A 17,666-nucleotide genomic window follows, 5' to 3' on the forward strand; every position below is an offset into this window, starting at 1 on the left:
TTTTATGCCAGCTTCATGTCAAAACAATGCTACCTTGCTTTTTTCCTATATGGGTTGAGAACCTCACTACAGGTAATTAGATTCCTCTTATCATGGTGCAAAATAAAGCACATTTCCCTATCTGTCTTTGGGGTACAGGTATGGGTAGGAGTGGAAGGGAAGGGCAATTCTGAGTTCACATGTACGTGAGTTCATTCATGGGGAGGGTGTGAAGGTGGGTAGGAGTTACTCTCATGTTGACTTTTTGCCCTTCCTACTTCTGAGAGGATGGAGAATTTGTAAAGTGCTGGCTTACCTTGCTTTCTAGATGTGACCAAAAGGGTTATAGATTTTTCATAGTTTACCCTTCAAGGGTAAAAATAATGGAGCATTTGTTAGTCAAAGTCAGGGTCTTCTAGTTTTTACCCCCTCTACTGCCTTTACCAAAGTCCATTCAAGGACAGTGAATGGAAAGTAATGCTGATCATATAATCTGGCACACTTACTCAATCTGATCTCATGCTCATGAAAGAATCCCTCTAGGGCAATAGCCAACTTGTCTCTTGCCGACCCCTTTACATAGCCTGTCTAAGCCACTTTACTCTACAGTTTATATTCAATTGAGATAGGGAAAATCAAAGACTCCATAAAAATTTGCTTTTTATGCCTATTCCTCCTTCTATTCTTGATAAGACCTGCACCTCCACCTTATTCATGCCTCAGAATGCAAATAGTGTATGTCCTCCTGGTAGGGGATGAGGAGTTAATTATTTCTTTGGAATAGAAAACATTTTTTATTTTTTTTAACGTTGATTTATTTTTGAGACAGAGAGAGACAGAGCATGAATGGGGGAGGGTCAGACAGAGGGATACACAGAATCTGAAACAGGCTCCAGGCTCTCAAGTGTCAGCACAGAGCCTGACGTGGGGCTCAAACTCACGGACCGCGAGATCATGACCTGAGCCGAAGTCAGCCACTTAACCGACTGAGCCACCCAGGCACCCCTGGAATAGAAAACATTTAAGGAAGGACCAGCTGAGAATGACCAAAGCTATCGTAAGCATATTCCAGACTACCAGCACTAGATATCTCCATGCCAAGATCCCCTGGCTTGAACCCTCATCTTTGTTCTAACCGTTCCTGGATGCCTGAGAGGACATGTACAACAGACCACAATCCTCAGTAAAGACCCCCCAGATCCCAAGCAAGGCCAAGACTCCCTCCTTTCATGAGTCTTCCAGACACTCTGCACCTGCACTCACTCTATACCTTCAATAAACTCTGCTTTCACCTCCCACTGGCTCGAGTGTGCTTTCTGTCCTGCAAGCAGCCAAGGACTCTCTTAGGTGCTTGGACCTAGCCTGACAGCATCACAATGACTCACCTAGAGTTTATATTAACTAGGGTTCACAGCTTCCCAAGATGATCTTTTGCTCACAGGTGTCACTTACCTGGACAACACTCAGTAATACACCAGGGAGACTTCCTTTTCTTGCCATTGACAGTATTCCCATTTAAAAACTGTCAATCTCAAATTGACTATTAAAAGAAACACCGTTGCTTTAAGGTTCTATTGCTTTTCTGTGATTCTCACTCTTTGGAAAGCATTAGAATCACCTCTAAGGCTTGTTCACACAGTATGCTGGGCTCCACCCTGATTCTGATTGTGTAGATATATAGTGGGGCTTGCCTGACAATTAGCTTTTCTAACAAGTTGACAGGTAGGTTTGACATTGTCGGTTCAGGGTTAGCAAGTTGAGAACTATTGTTTTAGAAACTTTAAAGCTATAAAATATTTCAATTCTATCTTAGCATAGGATATCTTGGGTGTCCTTTCTGGGCACTGGAGTGTTATTCACAATCATGTTTTTAAAAGGGTGGTGACAGATAAGACATTTGATATACAGTTTTTTTTTCCTATTTCTGCTTTCTATTTCTTAAAAAAATTTTTTTTAATGTTTGTTTATTCTTGAGAGAGAGAGAGACAGAGTACGAGTGGGGGAGTGCAGTAAGAGAGGGAGACACAGAATCCAAAACAGGCTCCAGGCTGCAAGCTGTCAGCACAGAGCCTGACACGGGGCTCAAACCACCAAACTGCGGGATCATGACCTGAGCCGAAGTCAGATGCTTAATCAACTGAGCCACCCAGGCACCCCTCTGCTTTCTATTTCTGATCTTCTTCTTCCTTTGTGTTTGTTGTTGTTATTCTTGTTTTATGGCTCTTTGGTTTTGTTCTTTCTTTCTTCCTGCCCTCAGCCTGAGTCAGGAGAATGGCTTCCCACATTCCTGATGATTAGAATTTATAATAGGAATAGTGGGAGAAAGAAGCACCAAAGTAAAGCTAATCTGCTCATCTGCTATACTTAGGGAAAGCTCTCTTAAACTGGTGCAGTCAGTCCTTCTGCCTAATCAGTTAGGAATCCATCCATCCATCCATCCCTCCATCCAGTAATCAATCATCCAAATATCCGATTTGATCCTATTTTTAGAAAAGCTTATTCGTTTATTAAAATTTTTTTTAACATTTATTCATTTTTTGAGAGACAGAGAGAGACCACAAGTAGGGGAGGGGCAGAGAAAGGGGGAGACACAGAATCCGAAGCAGGCTCCAGGCTCCGAGCTATCAGCACAGAGCCTGATGTGGGGCTTGAACTCATGAAACTCGAGATCATGACCTGAGCGTAAGTCGGGCGCTCAACCGACTGAGCCACCCAAGCGCTCCTATTTATTTATTTTTGAAAGAGAGAGAGAGAGTAGGAGGAGGGGAGGGGCAGAGAGAGAGGGAGAGAGAATCCCAAGCAGTCTCCATTCTGTCAGCACAGAGCCCCATGCGGGACTCGATCTTTCAAACCACGAGATTATGACCAGAGCTGAAATCAAGAGCAGAGCACTCAACCAAATGAGCCACCCAGGTGCCCCTTGACTTGACCCTTTTATTACTATTTATAAATATTAAATACACCTGTCCAGAGGAGTGTGGAAAATATGGGTACAAGTTTAGCAGAGGCTGACTTTGTTAACTCTATCATTAGTTTCCTATGTCTACATTGGCTTTCCACTTTGAAGGCTTCGCCTTGCTTTATGGAAGGGTTCTAGCTTGCTAATAGGAAGTAAAGTGTTCCCACAAAGAATAAACTTAAGATTCTTCTTTTCTGTACATAGACTTGTACTTGGAATCAAGTAAATCAATTGCAAGGTCATTTATTGCCATAATTCTCTTAGCATTGCTAATTGGTTGATGACAGGGTTTTAACTAATCTTCTGAGTTTTAGATATAAGGATATTTTTAAAGAATGCAGCATTCATTGCCCTTCTTTTCTTTTCAGTTATTTCTTCAATTCCTAGAAAGTACTAGTTACATCACTAAGGTGAGGAGGCACATGACCTGATATTCTGCTCTGTTATTTCTGCAGTGAAGTTCTTCATGCCTTGGTATTTTGTGATCCCACATATCAATCACCATTTCTAGCATGTACAGTCTTCTTGCCACCACTGTGAAGGATGTGGTTACCACCCAGAAATTACAGCAAGTTAATTTAAAGGTTTTATTAAATCACTCTTAGAAGCACATGAACACAGCTGGTGTTCTTGAGCATTTGGAAAATTAAATCACTCTTTAGAATTAGCCAACTGAGCTAGAAGAAAATAAAGAACACCCACCAAAGGGGGAAAACTGAGAAAAATTCCAATGACTAATGGTTTTTAATTATAATTGCCTAATAGTCCCTTGGTAGAAGTGCTACTTAGGGTTTTGTTAATTCCTGCCACTGATCCATTAGGCGGCTTCATACATGCGCAGGCACCTAGACCAGAGCACACAAGAACATCAGAATATTATCTAACTGCACTCAAGTGCCTTGAATTAGATCCATTTGATGGCACTCTCAACCATCCTATTAGCAAATGCTGGGAGTATGAGAAATGATAAGCAGCTTCCAGATGATATAGTAGTTAATAGTTTTACGCTGGGGCGGGGAAAAAAATAGAATGTAACAAAGGAAATATTTAGTTTATGTTAAGATTTTAGTTTTAAGTCCCTGCTGATCATGAACGCTATTATAAACATTCATATGCTAGTTTTTATGTGGCCATAGTTCTCATTTCTCTAGAATAAATTCCCAGAAATTGGATTGTTGTGTCACATGGCAATGTGTAGAGGGCCTGACTATGAAGGATCCCATGAGCTAATTCTGTCTGTGATGGTGGTTATAAATCTAGGCATTTGTTCTATGTGTCAGTACACACAGAACTATGTACAGAATTGAGTCCACAATTTCTAATGGACATTAAAAGTTTTGATTATGAATATGCATAGGACAAGCACCAAATGGGACCATCATGTATTGAAAATTTCAAACTAACACAGAATTTTTATAGCCAAGTCCCTAAAGAGCAAATCACTAATGAAAGAATTTTGAGGTTTGATGTTTAACTAAGAAGAGAAGACCACTACTCTTTCTTCCATCTCTAAACTTTTAAGTGTTTAAGACCATCTGGCAAATTTTAACAATAATTATTTGGCAATTTTTAAAACCCTCATTATATTAGGAAAACAGGCCTTAGAATCAAAGATCATTTCCATGAAGGGGAAGAGATACCAGAGTAATCCTGCTTTGATGAACATAGTAAATAGATATAAGAGCAATCATCACAAAGCTGGAGGTGTTTCTGTCCTTTTTCTATTCTCAGGAGGAGCCCCACTTAGATGATCATTCCAACTTCTCTTAAATGCTTGGATGAGAGATGAGATGTAAAGAAATCTTGAACTCTTAGTTATTCATTCGTTAGTAACAAGTATACTTTGGATACAACTACATACCATGCACTCTGCTAAATGTTTAGGATTCAGTGGTGAGCAAACCAGACTCTGACTTTACAAGAGAAGAGGGCAAATAATCGTACAAATATTTAATTAGAGATTGTGTCCCATTTTGAAGGGAAATTTAAAAAGACCCCTGAAAAGATACCTCAGGGATACTTTAAGGAAATGTATCATTTCTCAAGTTCAAAGAAGGTGTCCTTGGGGAAGTGGAATTTGATCTTAATTTTGTGACCAACTACCTGCATTTCCAGATTCTGTTTGCTTCTGCCTTTGCATTCTGGCTAATATCTATGAATGGTTACTTAGGTTATTTGCTTTAAGGACCTAAAATTACATTAACCTTGCTAGTAGATACAATGGCAGAGGCTTAGGCAGCACTCTGAGCAGAGGCCTCGCATTATCCCCAAGATTTCTGATCAAATTCCCACTGATGAAAACACTTACACCAGATCATCTGAGGTACAGCGTTAAGTTGCAAGCCCTCTCATCCCCTAATTTACTTTGATGATGAAGGGTTTAATTCTTAGATGTGTTATCTGGAAATAGGAAGGAAAAATGATCTCTGTCTGACAAACAGAACATTTCCAATTGGAGGCAGAAGCCATTATATTGAGAAATAGCCATTTTCAACTATGGGAAATAGGGGAATTCTTTTTTCCATTATTTAGCAATGGATTAGCAAACATACACTAAAAACTCACTATGATTAGGGAGCATTGGGTTAAGTACTTTGAGAGGAAACAAAAGAAAACAGAACCTTGATCTGGTCCTTCATGGTGCTCTGGATGGAGAAGTACAAAACACACCAGTTAAATGAACTAAAGACAGTATCAGGGAATATTATAAGTGAGAAATAACCAGACATATTTACTCTATGAATGTGAAAGAAATGCCAAATAAAACATTGGTCAGATACATAAAAATTTAACAGGGTTTATCTTGAAGCAGTGGACTTATGGCAGATTCCTAATTTATTCTTTTTGCTAGTCTATACTTTCTAAATTTCCTTCCATAAACTTTTTTCTCTAGGAATACGAAAACAATAAAAGTTGCATTAAAAAAATTGTGTTACTATGGACCTCATATCTTCAAGCTCATTGTTTCTTTCTTTGGCTGTGTCGTCTACTAATGAGCCCATCAAAGGATTTATTTTATTTTTATTTATAGCATTTCCTTTTGATTTTTTCCCCTCAGTTTCTACTTCTCTGATTACATTACCTACTTCTGCAGGTTTTCTACATCTTCCACTAAAGCCTTTAAGATACTTATTTTAAATTCTCTAGTTCCAAAATCTGTTTCATGTCTGAATCTGATTCGGTTGCTTACTTTGTTTCTTTAAATTGTTTTTGTTTTCTTTTGTTTGTTTGTTTGTTTTTGAGTTTTAAAAGGCCTTGTAATTTTTGCTGAGAGATGGACATGATTTATCAGGTAATAGGAACTGAGGTAAATAAGCATTTACCTACGAGTTTGATTTTTCTCTGGCTAGCAGTTGGATTATTTTTAATGTTTACTGGATCTGCAGGTACCAGAGGCTTCAAATTCCTCAAATAACTTTGCTTTTGCCTCCTAAAATAGTCTATGCCTTGCAGTTCTTTTAGCTGTAATCCACTACAATTATACCAGGATACTTAGTGGTGATGAGGTATGAGGAGGAGAAACGTTTTATAATCTTATGAACAAATCTCAGCCTTTTAGTGGTACTACGCTTCTTGGCTCTGACCTTCACATGTATTTTTTAGCTTCTCTAACCCTCAGGTCAACAGGAAAGCTAGCGAGTGCCAGAGTCAGAGAAATGTCCTTTCCCCTGGAGGGATAAAGCTCTGGTAGGCTTTTTTTGTTTTGCTTTGTTTCCTCAGTTGACATTTGCTATGGAGAATGCTGTGGGCACAGTTCACAATAGTTACTCTTCCCCTTCACTGTGAGAACCCAGTAAGGTTTCTGGAGTTAAAATCCACAAAATATGGAGGTCCTCCTAAGACTGTGGCCCCTAAGAATTTCTCACTCTTCAGCTAGCTTATACTCTGCCTCTAGCAATTTACTGTAATTACCATTTAAGTTTTCCTACCAGCTTATGTCTCCAGAAGCTTCAGTCCAGCTAAGCAAATCTCAGCTATGAGTCCTCAGAGTCATTTATGGACTGAATATTTGCATCCTTATAGAAAGGACAACAGAAAGAGGAAGACATTAGAATGTGCTCTCTCCACCACCTGAGGATGAGCAAGAAGGCGGCCATCTGTAAGCCAGGAAGTGGGTCCTCACAGACATCAAATCTGCACCCCCTTGATCTTAGACTTTCCAGCCTCCAGAAGTGTGAGAAATAAATGTCAATCTTGTAAGCCACTCAGTCTATGGAATTTTGTTATAGCAGTCTGAACTAAGATGTCCTCTCTCTGTAGGTTTCAGGGAGAAGTTTGCCTTGCCTCCTCAATTCTCTGATGGGTCCAAGAAAAATCACTGATTTTCATTTTGTTTAGCTTTTTCTAGTTATAAGAACAGGAGTGACAGCTTCCAAGTTCTGTATTGGAAGTGGAACCAGAAATAGCCCCTTCTTTTTTATAATTAGGCATATCTGGTGATACCTTTGAACAAAACTGTATGATTTTAAACATATAAGTGTTTTCAGAGTCTGTTGTTTAAGTGGTGAAGGCTGTGCTCTACTCATGGGTGTTCAACCTAGGAGACAAGAAGAGATGGCATTTAACTCGTACAAAGGTGCCCCAAGGGCTGACTGCTGACTTTCCTTGGCAGGCTGAGGCAAGGGAGATCCAAGCCCGAACTTGTCCACCGCAGCCATTCTAGGAAGTGATCAGCGGCCCTTCCCAGCTGTTTTGGAGTACATTCAGACCTACCCTTAGAATTTCTCTGCCCTGCTGAGGACTTGATAGAACAGGACCACCAGCAGAAAGTCCTTTCAGATGCTTCACTCACTCCCAACCTCACTCTCTCTGGGAAGATCAGAGTTTTCCTTGGTAATTCCTTCACCTCTATTGTGTTTCTTGCTGCCTGTTGCCTGCCTGGGGCCTGGCTGACAATTAACATTTGTAAGCAACAAGTGCCTCTCCGTGTTCCATGGTCACTGACACTTAATGGACACCCTCTTCCTTCTGGGGAGCAAAGGGGTGAATGTGAACTTGACTTCAGTAGAGGGGGGTTGGGCAAGGCAGCCAACTTCCCCAGTGTGGAGCCAAAGGCTGCTTCTAACGGAGCAATTTGACCAGCATTTTCCCAGCCCCGACAAGGAAATCAGGCCCTTACTGGAAGGGAGGGGCTGGTGGCTATCGAATCTGGTAAGGATTCTGGCACTGCACAAACAGCAGGCAGCCCTCATTTGTTTTGCTGCCTAGCACTAGGGCAAGATCATTGTTTATTATGGCTCCAAGGCAGTCATCATTTCACATAATGTGAAGATTTTTTTCACTCAATTTACTTTCATGCTTTGGGCTGATGAGAATAATAATCACATGTTGATTACTGGTACCTTGACAGATGATGCTTGGAAAAACGCAGGTCACTGCGCATTCTAACCCTGTTTTCCCCTCAAACATTGAAGGTTGTGATTTGGAATCTCACTCAGTTGCTCCTTTTCACATCCCCAAGTTTCTGATGCCAGGAAGACCAAGACAAAATATTTCTTTCAGGGGCCCCCAATTCCTGCAGTCTGTGCTATGGGATAATTTATGCTGATTTGTTTTAAAGAGACAGGCATACATAATTCATGTCCCGTGCATTGCAGTTTTTGGCCATTGAAAATACTATCTCTCTTTTGGCAGCACTTGCAGGAACTAGCTACAATAAACATTTCATACCTCAGTGGACACTCTTTTCTCAGCTAATAGGAGCCTGACTAAATGTAGAGACTCCATCATGAGAGGAGTGTATTTAATGGTGAATTCAGCTGAGTATTTTTTTTTCTTCCAAAGCATAAAATGAGCTTATTATCAGTATCAATTGTTGGTTTTTCTCGAAAGGAGTCAAGGTGTGAATGGGCATGAAAGGGAAATTAAATTGAAAGTCTTGGTGGTTTCATGGTTGGAGGCCAGTTTAAAACTCAAACTTACTAACTGCTTTTGAACTAGCCAGGAGAGTTGTAGGGTCAGAAAGTGCGTAGATATGAAGGGAGGCATCGGGACAAGGCTTCCTACTTGGAAGGCAGAGGGCCAAACTGGAGACTTCTGTGGCTATCGGGGGGCACTGCTAAGGATGGCTGAATTTATACCTGTGTAGACTATAGTGGTATTAAGTATAATCTACACAAATAGAGCCAAAGTGGTCTTTAAAAATGCAAATCTCATCAAGCTGTTCCTCTCCAGAAACCCCTTCAATGGCTTTTCTATTCCAAATGGGATGAAGGCCAAGGAGCCTGCATGACCAGGGCTCTGCTTATGCTTCAACCTTGTCACGCCTGCTGCCCCCTTCTTTACTGTGCTCTAGCGAAGAAGGCTACTTTTCACTTGTCCATAACTGCAGGCCTTCACCTGAGAAAGTCTTGCTCTTACTGCAAAATTCATCCTAAGTGCCACTTCTTCAGGGAATTGTCCTATTTTTTCTGGCAAGCTTAAGTCCTCCTCATAAATGTGCTTAGGTACATTTTTGCTTCCGTAATTTTTTGGTTATTTGTAATATTTGACTTTTCTGTCATTGCACTAAATAGACTAGTAAGTTCCTTACGGGAACCTAGACTCTGACTCAAAGATACATCCTTTTAGGGCATAATAAGCCCTCTATAAGTAGTTGCAATCTGAGTGAATCAATTAGAACAGTGGTTCTCAAACATTTTGAGCAGCTGGTTAAGGCACAGACTGCTGGGCTTCAAGTGTTCTGGTTCATGGGAGTAGGATTCCAAAATCTGCAATGAGTTCTCAGATGGTGCTGGAACCATGCTTTGAGAACCTCCAGTATTGGGAAAGCTTTCTACACCTGCACTCGTACCATGGGGATCCCAAATCAGAAGATTTGCACTAGATTCCATCTCTGCAACTAGCCAGCTGGAAGTCCCTAGGCAATCCCTTCTAGTTTCTTCCTAATCAGTTAATAAATCCTTTTTGCTTCGTCCTTTATGGTATTCCTTGTACCTCTCTATTCTTTCCCTTCTGCTATATTTCTGGGTGAGGACATTATAACCTCAAACTTCAACTACTATAACCACATCCTAATCATTTTCTTGGTCTCCCTGTCTGCCCCTGGAATCCCTCACTTATTTTATTGCCAGTTTTAAGTGCCTCAGAGTCCTGTGTGACCATGCCCTGCCCTTATCTAAAATCCTATTGGTGACATCAGCATTCAAGGCTTTTCACAACTTGGACCTTCTGCTATGCGTGTTGCTTCCCTGGCCCTAATTCAGCATGAGACTCCTTGTAGCCTACTGCACTTACTATTTATCCATCTTTCCTTACAGCCTGCCACCTCTAAAGGGGCAATCACCATGCCAGCCTTGACTTAACTAACATAACCTTGACCTATAGGTGTTGCAACATAAAACATTACTTATATTTTTAAGTAGGTTCCACTCCCAACATGGGGCTTGAACTCACGACCTTCAGATTGAGTCATATGCCCTACCAATTGAGTCAGCCAAGTGCCCCAGAACATTACTTAACAGAAAAGTCACTGAACAACAGTGAGGCCCCCATGCTAGTAATAATCTTAGAAGGCACTTAACTGGGGTTATTCTATGCCAGATTTTTTCTCATCACTTTACACGTATCAATTTACTTAATCCTTACAATTCCCTCATCTTACAGACAAGCAAACTGAGGCAGAGAAATTAAGTGACACATTCAAGGTCTTGCTCAAGGATTCAAACCCAGGAATTTGGCTGTAGGAGTTCATGATCTGACTTACCATGCTATACTGATGGAGGAGTAGCCCGAAATCATGCCTAGAATTATCTAGAGTATGAAGAATTTGTGCCAGTTTATTGAGCATAACAGAATAACATGAGAAAATAAATTTTTGAGTACCTACTATGTGTGGGGACCTAAGACACATACTGGGGAATTAAGCATGGATATGATACAGCACCTAAGAGGCAATCTAGTACTATTGATGGAGTCACTGAGTTACTGTGTCCTATTTCTCACCTTTAAGTGAAGAAAATAAATTCTATTTCGCAAAGTTTCTACCAGGATTAAATGTGAAGGGTGTATTGAAAGCATGTATCACAATGACAGACACACTGTGGCTCTTTAGGAATTGACAGCTACCATCTTATCCCTGTTCTTGAGCAGTTTTCTACATATTTGGGAAACAGGAATTGGTTGTGGTCCTCTTGATTTAAACATTCAGCTACTGTAAATAGTAGCCTCAACATATCCAAGAAAGAACGCCAATTATGTCCAGGGTAGCCCCCAAAAGCTGTTTAGGAGGGATGGGTAACATCAAACTAAAGAGGAAATCAAACTTGTAAGTCATAAAACTATTCCCAATGAAGTTTTTTTTAAACCATTCACTTATTTAATAGTTACTTATTGAGAACCTAGGCATTAGCAAGTATGCTAAGCTCCAAGAATACAAGAAAAAAACAATAGTGCTTATCTTCTTTCTCTCCAAACTGTTTTCATCAGCCATGCTATATTTTGATTGGCTGGTATTGACCCCTTTGACCACGTGTTAAGAATGATTCTGAGGCTGAGTTGGGCTTATATGGAAAACATAGCAAAGACCTTACACTTGAATGAAACTGGAAGGCGTGGGTGGGTAGGTTCTTTTTCTTTTTTTTTTTTTTTTACATTTATTTATTTTTGAGAGAGAGAGAGAGAGAGAGAGAGAGAGACAGGGCACAAGTGAGGGGGGGGCAGAGAGAGCGAGACACAGAATCCGAAGCAGGCTCCAGGCTCTGAGCCGTCAGCACAGAGCCTGATACTCACTGACTGCGATATCATGACCTGAGCCGAAGTCGGACGCTCAACCGACTGAACCACCTAGGTGCCCCAGGGTGGGTAGGTTCTTAACATAACTTTTCAATAACTAGGCAGGTACAATACCACGACATAAAGTCTATACTTCTATATCCATTCTCATCTTCCATTTTCTCAGCTTTTCAAGCTCCTCTGCCTGCCAAAGCAACAGTTGTATCATGAGCTGATATTATGGACATTTAAAATATAAATGATAGAAGTAGGATTTGGGTTTCTATATCTACTGTATATACATAATACCCACAAGAGACTCTACTGATACACATATGATCATTGAAGGTAACACCTGCACATGTACACCTACACATAATCCATATGCATGTTTGTATACAGACACACATACTCAACACATATGTGTAATAATCCAAAATTTACCTCTTTGGGACATATGGGACCGGTTTAATTTTGGTGTAGCAGGCCCTAAGGCCCATCAAACACTGCACAGATAAGCACTTATTAGATGCTTACTTGGAAGGCTCACAGAAGCTTTCATAAATAGGACTGGCAGGCATAGATGAGAGAAGTATATAAAAAGGCTCTGTGTAGAGAAACTCCAGCACTGTGTCTTTCTCCCTATGAAGAAATCTGTTTAATTCTTATTTTGTTTGGTGATTTTAAAACATCCAAAGTAAAGACAATTTTCCGTCTCAAACAGTGACTTTCAAATTTTATTGCATATTAGTATTACTAGAGACTATCAGACAAACACAAGGTCAGACCCACCAATCATCATTTCTTGAGGGTGGGATCCAGGAATCTGAATTTTAACAAGTGTCCCAACTGTTTTGCTGCTTTTCATCTGTGGCCAACACATTGAAAATCGCTAAGGTGTAAATTAAAAACAGGCAGGGCACTACTCCCTAGAGCTGTTCAGAAGACAGAAAGAAGATGCAAGGCTTGTTGATCTATTTGGCAGGAGAAATGACTAAGCCGCTTCAAAATTGAGAGGCAGGTGGGGAAGTTTAGCACTCAGATTACCAGCAGCAGGAGCAGCTAGGATGGGAACCACATTGACAATGCAAAGAACAGTCAAAAATAAGACAGGAACTTGCTGTCAGGGAGATACACGAAGTGTCCTGAATACGCAATAATAAAAGACAACTTTAAACAGCATATATTGAGATATTAAAAGTTTATAGGGGCGCCTGGTGCCTCAGTCGGTTAAGCATCCGACTTTGGCTCAGGTCATGACCTCAGCGTTAGTGAGTTTAAGCCCTTATTGGGGTTTGTGCTGACAGGTCAGAGCCTGGAGCCTTTTTGGATTCTGTCTCCTTCTCTCTCTGCCCCTCCTGTCTCTCTCTCTCTCTCCGTTTCTCAAAAATAAACGTAAAAATTTTATTTAAAAATTTTCTAATACTTAGTATGAAGGTATTAGATTGCTTTCAGATTTTTATTTCTTTTAAAACTTCTCTGAGTGGTTATTTTACTACTTAAAAATAGAAATACCTTTTTTCTGTTGTCTAAATAAACATTTTCTCTTCACTCATATACATATGCATATGCTGATATAGGTTTCACATAAATTTCATCACTGGCTAATGGGAATTGTTAACTGTTTTAGAGAGTAAGGATAAATATCATGACATGCTGTGAAGATTAAATGCAACACTGTGTGGAAAGTACTTAGAATAGTTCCTGGCAACTAGACATTATCCAACAAATTATATTTATTATTATTAATTATTAATGTGCAATTACATGACTTCAAAAGCATTTCCTGTTGGTTCGATCAAGGTTGTCGGTCAGAGAGCAAAGCTATAAAGGTGCCATCATTCAATAGTCCCCAGGTAAGTAGCCAGGCTCCTACTGAAGGAGGACACAGATCTCAAGTGATGAATCTGGAATCCCAGAAATCAGAGCGGATGGTGCAAGATTCCAAAGATCAGAAGATAGGAGTAAACCTGATCTCTAAGGAGAAGCTATTCTGACCTGTAAAATCCTTCTTATATTTTAGGACATACCTGTTTGTCACTGAAACTGCAGGTAAAGTCAAAGTTTGGGGAAGTAGCAGTAGGTGTGCACTTGGGCGTCAGTAACTCGTGCTCAGCACAAACAGAGGCTTGAGAAAACACCTTCCTTGAGTGAAGCCATTTCTCAGATTCTGAGATAGAAAAGTATAAAACCAAGTGCATATTTACCTTTCACTTTTTTTTTAAGTTTTATTTATTTAGAGAGAGAAAACACAAGGGGGGAGGGGCAGAGTGAGAGGAGGACAGAGAGAATCTCAAGCAGGCTCTGCACTGTCAGCTCAGAACCTTATGTGGGGGTTGAACCTATGAACTGGGGGATCATGACCTGAGCCGAAGTCAGATGCTTAACTGACTGAGCCACCCGGGTGCCCCACTTTCTACTTTTTCATCTTAATTTCCCTTTATCAAAGATGTTGAATTTTATTGAATTGACACACTTGATATTTACATATGGACGAGTAAGTACAATACTCTAAACTAATAGACCCACTGGGATTTAAGGAAGTTACAAAAAAAAATCTTACAAAACTCCTATTGCACCCAAGATGAGACACAAGGCCCAGACACACTTGCCTCATGAGCTAAATATCTGGCAATCACAAATACATAAAACGGCTTGGGAATGTCAAATAAAGGAAGCACTGATCAGCCAATGTGCTTTAAGTAACTAACAGCAGACACTAAGTGGCTGTGCAGGGTCCTCGTATCACTGACCCTGAGGTAATATGCACCATCACTGCAGTCTGAGGGAAGCTAATAAATATTCTTAGAGGCAAAATTCTAATATGTTGCGGCCCTACCATACATTATAAACAACAGACCAGAATGTAGTTTGAGAAGGTGGTACTGGTAAGAGCAGAAAATGAGAGGGACTGGTCCGTTTATGATGGAAGAAATAAAATCTGTAAAAGGCAGACAAGGATTCCAAATGAAACCATGGAGACATTTAGCTACTATTTCTGAAATATTATAAACTCATGTCGTCTTTTAAAAATGGAAACAAATCGAAACAACAGGACATAGCATTATTTTGTTTGCAAACTATACATGATTCCGTCACACCCTCAGAGACTCTGATAATGTACATCTTGGCGTGCAGGGAGGGCCTTAGCGGGAGTTAACAAGATGCCCCTTAATTCAAAGGGTAATTAATTACACAGGCTTTAGTAAGTGCCTATGTGCTAGACACTCTTCTAGGGTCTGGGACGAGAACAGCAAACCAGAGGGACACGAATCCCTAGCCTTGTTTTGCTTGCATTCTGGTGTGTGTGAAATCCAAAGAATGAGGGCACACCTATAGTCTGTCAGCGCTAAGTGCCATGGAAAGAAAGCTGGGAAGGAGGAAAGAGAGTGCCAGGTAAGGAGGCGATAATTTTAAACAGGAGGCCAAGGAAGGCCTCACTGCAAAATAACATTTGAACAAACACTTGAAGGGAGGCAGCAGGTGTGTTGATACCTGGAGGAAGAGCATTCCTGACAAATGGAACAGCAGATGCAAAGGCCTCAAGATGGAGGCATGCATGGCATATTTGAGCACCAGCAAGGAGGAAGTGGAAGCAAGAGGGAGAATGGGGGTGGGGTGCTGGGGTGGGGAAACAGGTGAGTAAGATGAGCCAACTCGTGGAGGTCTCTATAGACTGTAAGACCTGGCATTACATGCAAAACCATCACAGGGTTTGACACATCTTACAATGAAGAAACATTTTTTTAATGTTTATTTATTTTTGAGGGACAGAGAGACACAGCATGAGTGGGGCATGAAATGGGGCAGAGAGATGGAAACACAGAATCCAAAGCAGGATTTAGGCTCTGAGCCATCAGCACAGAGCCTGATGCAGGGCTTGAACCCACGAAGCGCAAGATCATGATCTGCGTTGAAGTTTGACGCTTAACCAACTGAGCCACCCAGATGCCCCTTGTCTTACAATTTTAAAGGGTAACAAAAGATTCCAAGGAGGAAAGAGCAGAAACAGAGGGCTTTAGAAAACTACGGGAACAATCCTGCTGAAAGAAGATGTGCCTTGCACCAGCAGGCGAGGGGGAAGGTAAGAAGCCATCAGATTCTGGGCATCTATTGAGGGAGACCTGATAGGCAGTGTGAGAAAAAGGACTTAAGATTGATGTCCAGGCTTTTGGGCTGAACAACCTAAGGATAAAGAAATCAGTGTATGCTGTTCAACAGTGCATGCAAATGTACTCAGCCCAATGAAAAAGATATGGATCTGGAACGGATATCACAAAACTATGTTTGATGCTTAAAAGGCAATGGATGCAGAATTGGAAAACTCTCACATGATCCTTTCAGTCTCCAGAGATGGTGACAAGAAACATTGCTGCCCTTGAGAATCAGGCTCTTCCTTTTTCTTTAAAAGGTACCAAGTCTTTCTACTTCACATTGAATAGCAATATCAATCAAGGACATAAAATTTCAATTTCTTAATATGTGCTAATACGAACATTTACATGGCAGCTAACAAACCTATTTGGTCTATGCAGTACAGATTAATCCAGAGTCGTGTTTTTCAGGGGACAGTAGATAGCATTGGTCATTCTTGAATTCTTTCTACCCCAGTACTGCCCATGTGGTCTTAAACACTTATGAGTGGAAAACTTATGACCTCCTGAGAACAAACTAAAGAATTAAACTTCTGTGGGCCTTTTCTAAACAGGAATCCTATCTTACCAGCTTCTGGATTGCCAGTGCCCAATAGTACCTGGCATGTAGCATGCATTCAATATATGTTTCTTTCATTTCAGTTTGGGGGTAGGAAGGCCAGATGCCTGTATAATCCAATGGAAAATCAGAATTAAAATAGTTTGTTTTCCTAAGATAGATATGCGGTTCTCTATATTCAGAAATGGTAACTTGAAGTTGTACCTGATATAGGTCCTTAGGGAGCAGGCTTTAATGAAGAGATAAGAATGACTTATAATTAGTGTATCAATCATTTGCATGTGAATGGATGCTTGAAAGCAATTTATTCTCTTAAGTAGCTTAAATATTCCATGGTAAGTGTGTTTACCCTATTAATTTGCTAAGCAAACATTATCTTCTGAGTCAGAACAAGGCTAAACTTCAGCCCACCCTCCTGTCCTCATCAGTAGAAATTCTGAATCCTGTATTTGACTTGTACATCTTTGACAAACTGAACTTGCCAGGCCCACACTGCATTTTGTGGGAGCCAGAGGGTCTGAGGGAGCAGGAGGGTGGGTAGGGAGCAGAGAAGAAATTTTCCTGAGAACAAGGTTTTAAACCATAAAATCACTTCCCTACTTTTCTAACTCTGAGGTTTGGTTCTAGAATCATTGATGGAGTCTAGTTGATGGAGACTTTATAATGTTAGGTCAAGTTCTCCCCATACCAAGCTCCTTTTTGGCTCTGAACAGATTATTAAAATTCAAGAAGTAGTAACTCTTTCTGGAGACAGCCCATACAGAGGATGTAATTTCTCTGTTACATTCAAAATATCAGTGGTGGGTATTGTTAGGGTTTGGAGACTCTTATTAAAAAAACTGGAACCACCCACCATGTGTTTATTTTGTTTGGCTTTGCATAAATCGAGCAGTCTATGCCTCTATCCACTTCAGTAGAAGTGGATGCATTTTGACACATTGTTTTCGCGGGAACTTGGGGTCGGCCATGGTCTTGCAATGCAACCTTACTTAACCTCTCAAAAACTCAGTTTCCTCATCTATGAAATGGGGACAGTGAGCTACCCGCTCTGTATGTTGTTAACCATGATTATTGTTTTTCCAGGGCTGGTTGGGCACATCCGGGAGAGGCCTGCCAGCTCCTTTTCAGTTCTATACTATAGGGCAACAAGCTGTCTGGAACACATTCATCTATCAAAGGAAAACAAATCATTGCAGGGAGATATTAGTGATTCTATTCTTAAACTGTTGGGCAAAATGACACTTCATCATAATCCTCAGGATCCTCCTTAAAATACCTGCAATCTGGCATGTTGTTGTGGTAG

At 40.6% G+C, this 17,666-nt stretch overlaps 1 protein-coding gene across 20 annotated transcripts in view; it reads right to left on the minus strand.

Annotated features, from left to right (window-relative positions):
* The window catches only part of LINGO2 (leucine rich repeat and Ig domain containing 2), a 429,471-nt gene that overhangs the window by 54,365 nt on the left and 357,440 nt on the right, over positions 1-17,666 (minus strand). Inside the window, exon 1 of one of the 20 annotated variants that reach the window (XM_007076593.3) lies at positions 13,681-13,742. The exons of the other annotated variants lie outside the window; for them this stretch is intronic. The gene's annotated coding sequence lies outside the window, so the exon portion shown is untranslated. Of the gene's footprint in view, positions 1-13,680; positions 13,743-17,666 lie in introns of those variants that run through there. 20 annotated transcript variants of the gene reach the window in all.

This window comes from Panthera tigris, chromosome D4, assembly GCF_018350195.1.
Source record: "Panthera tigris isolate Pti1 chromosome D4, P.tigris_Pti1_mat1.1, whole genome shotgun sequence".
Taxonomy (NCBI): Eukaryota; Metazoa; Chordata; class Mammalia; order Carnivora; family Felidae; genus Panthera; species Panthera tigris.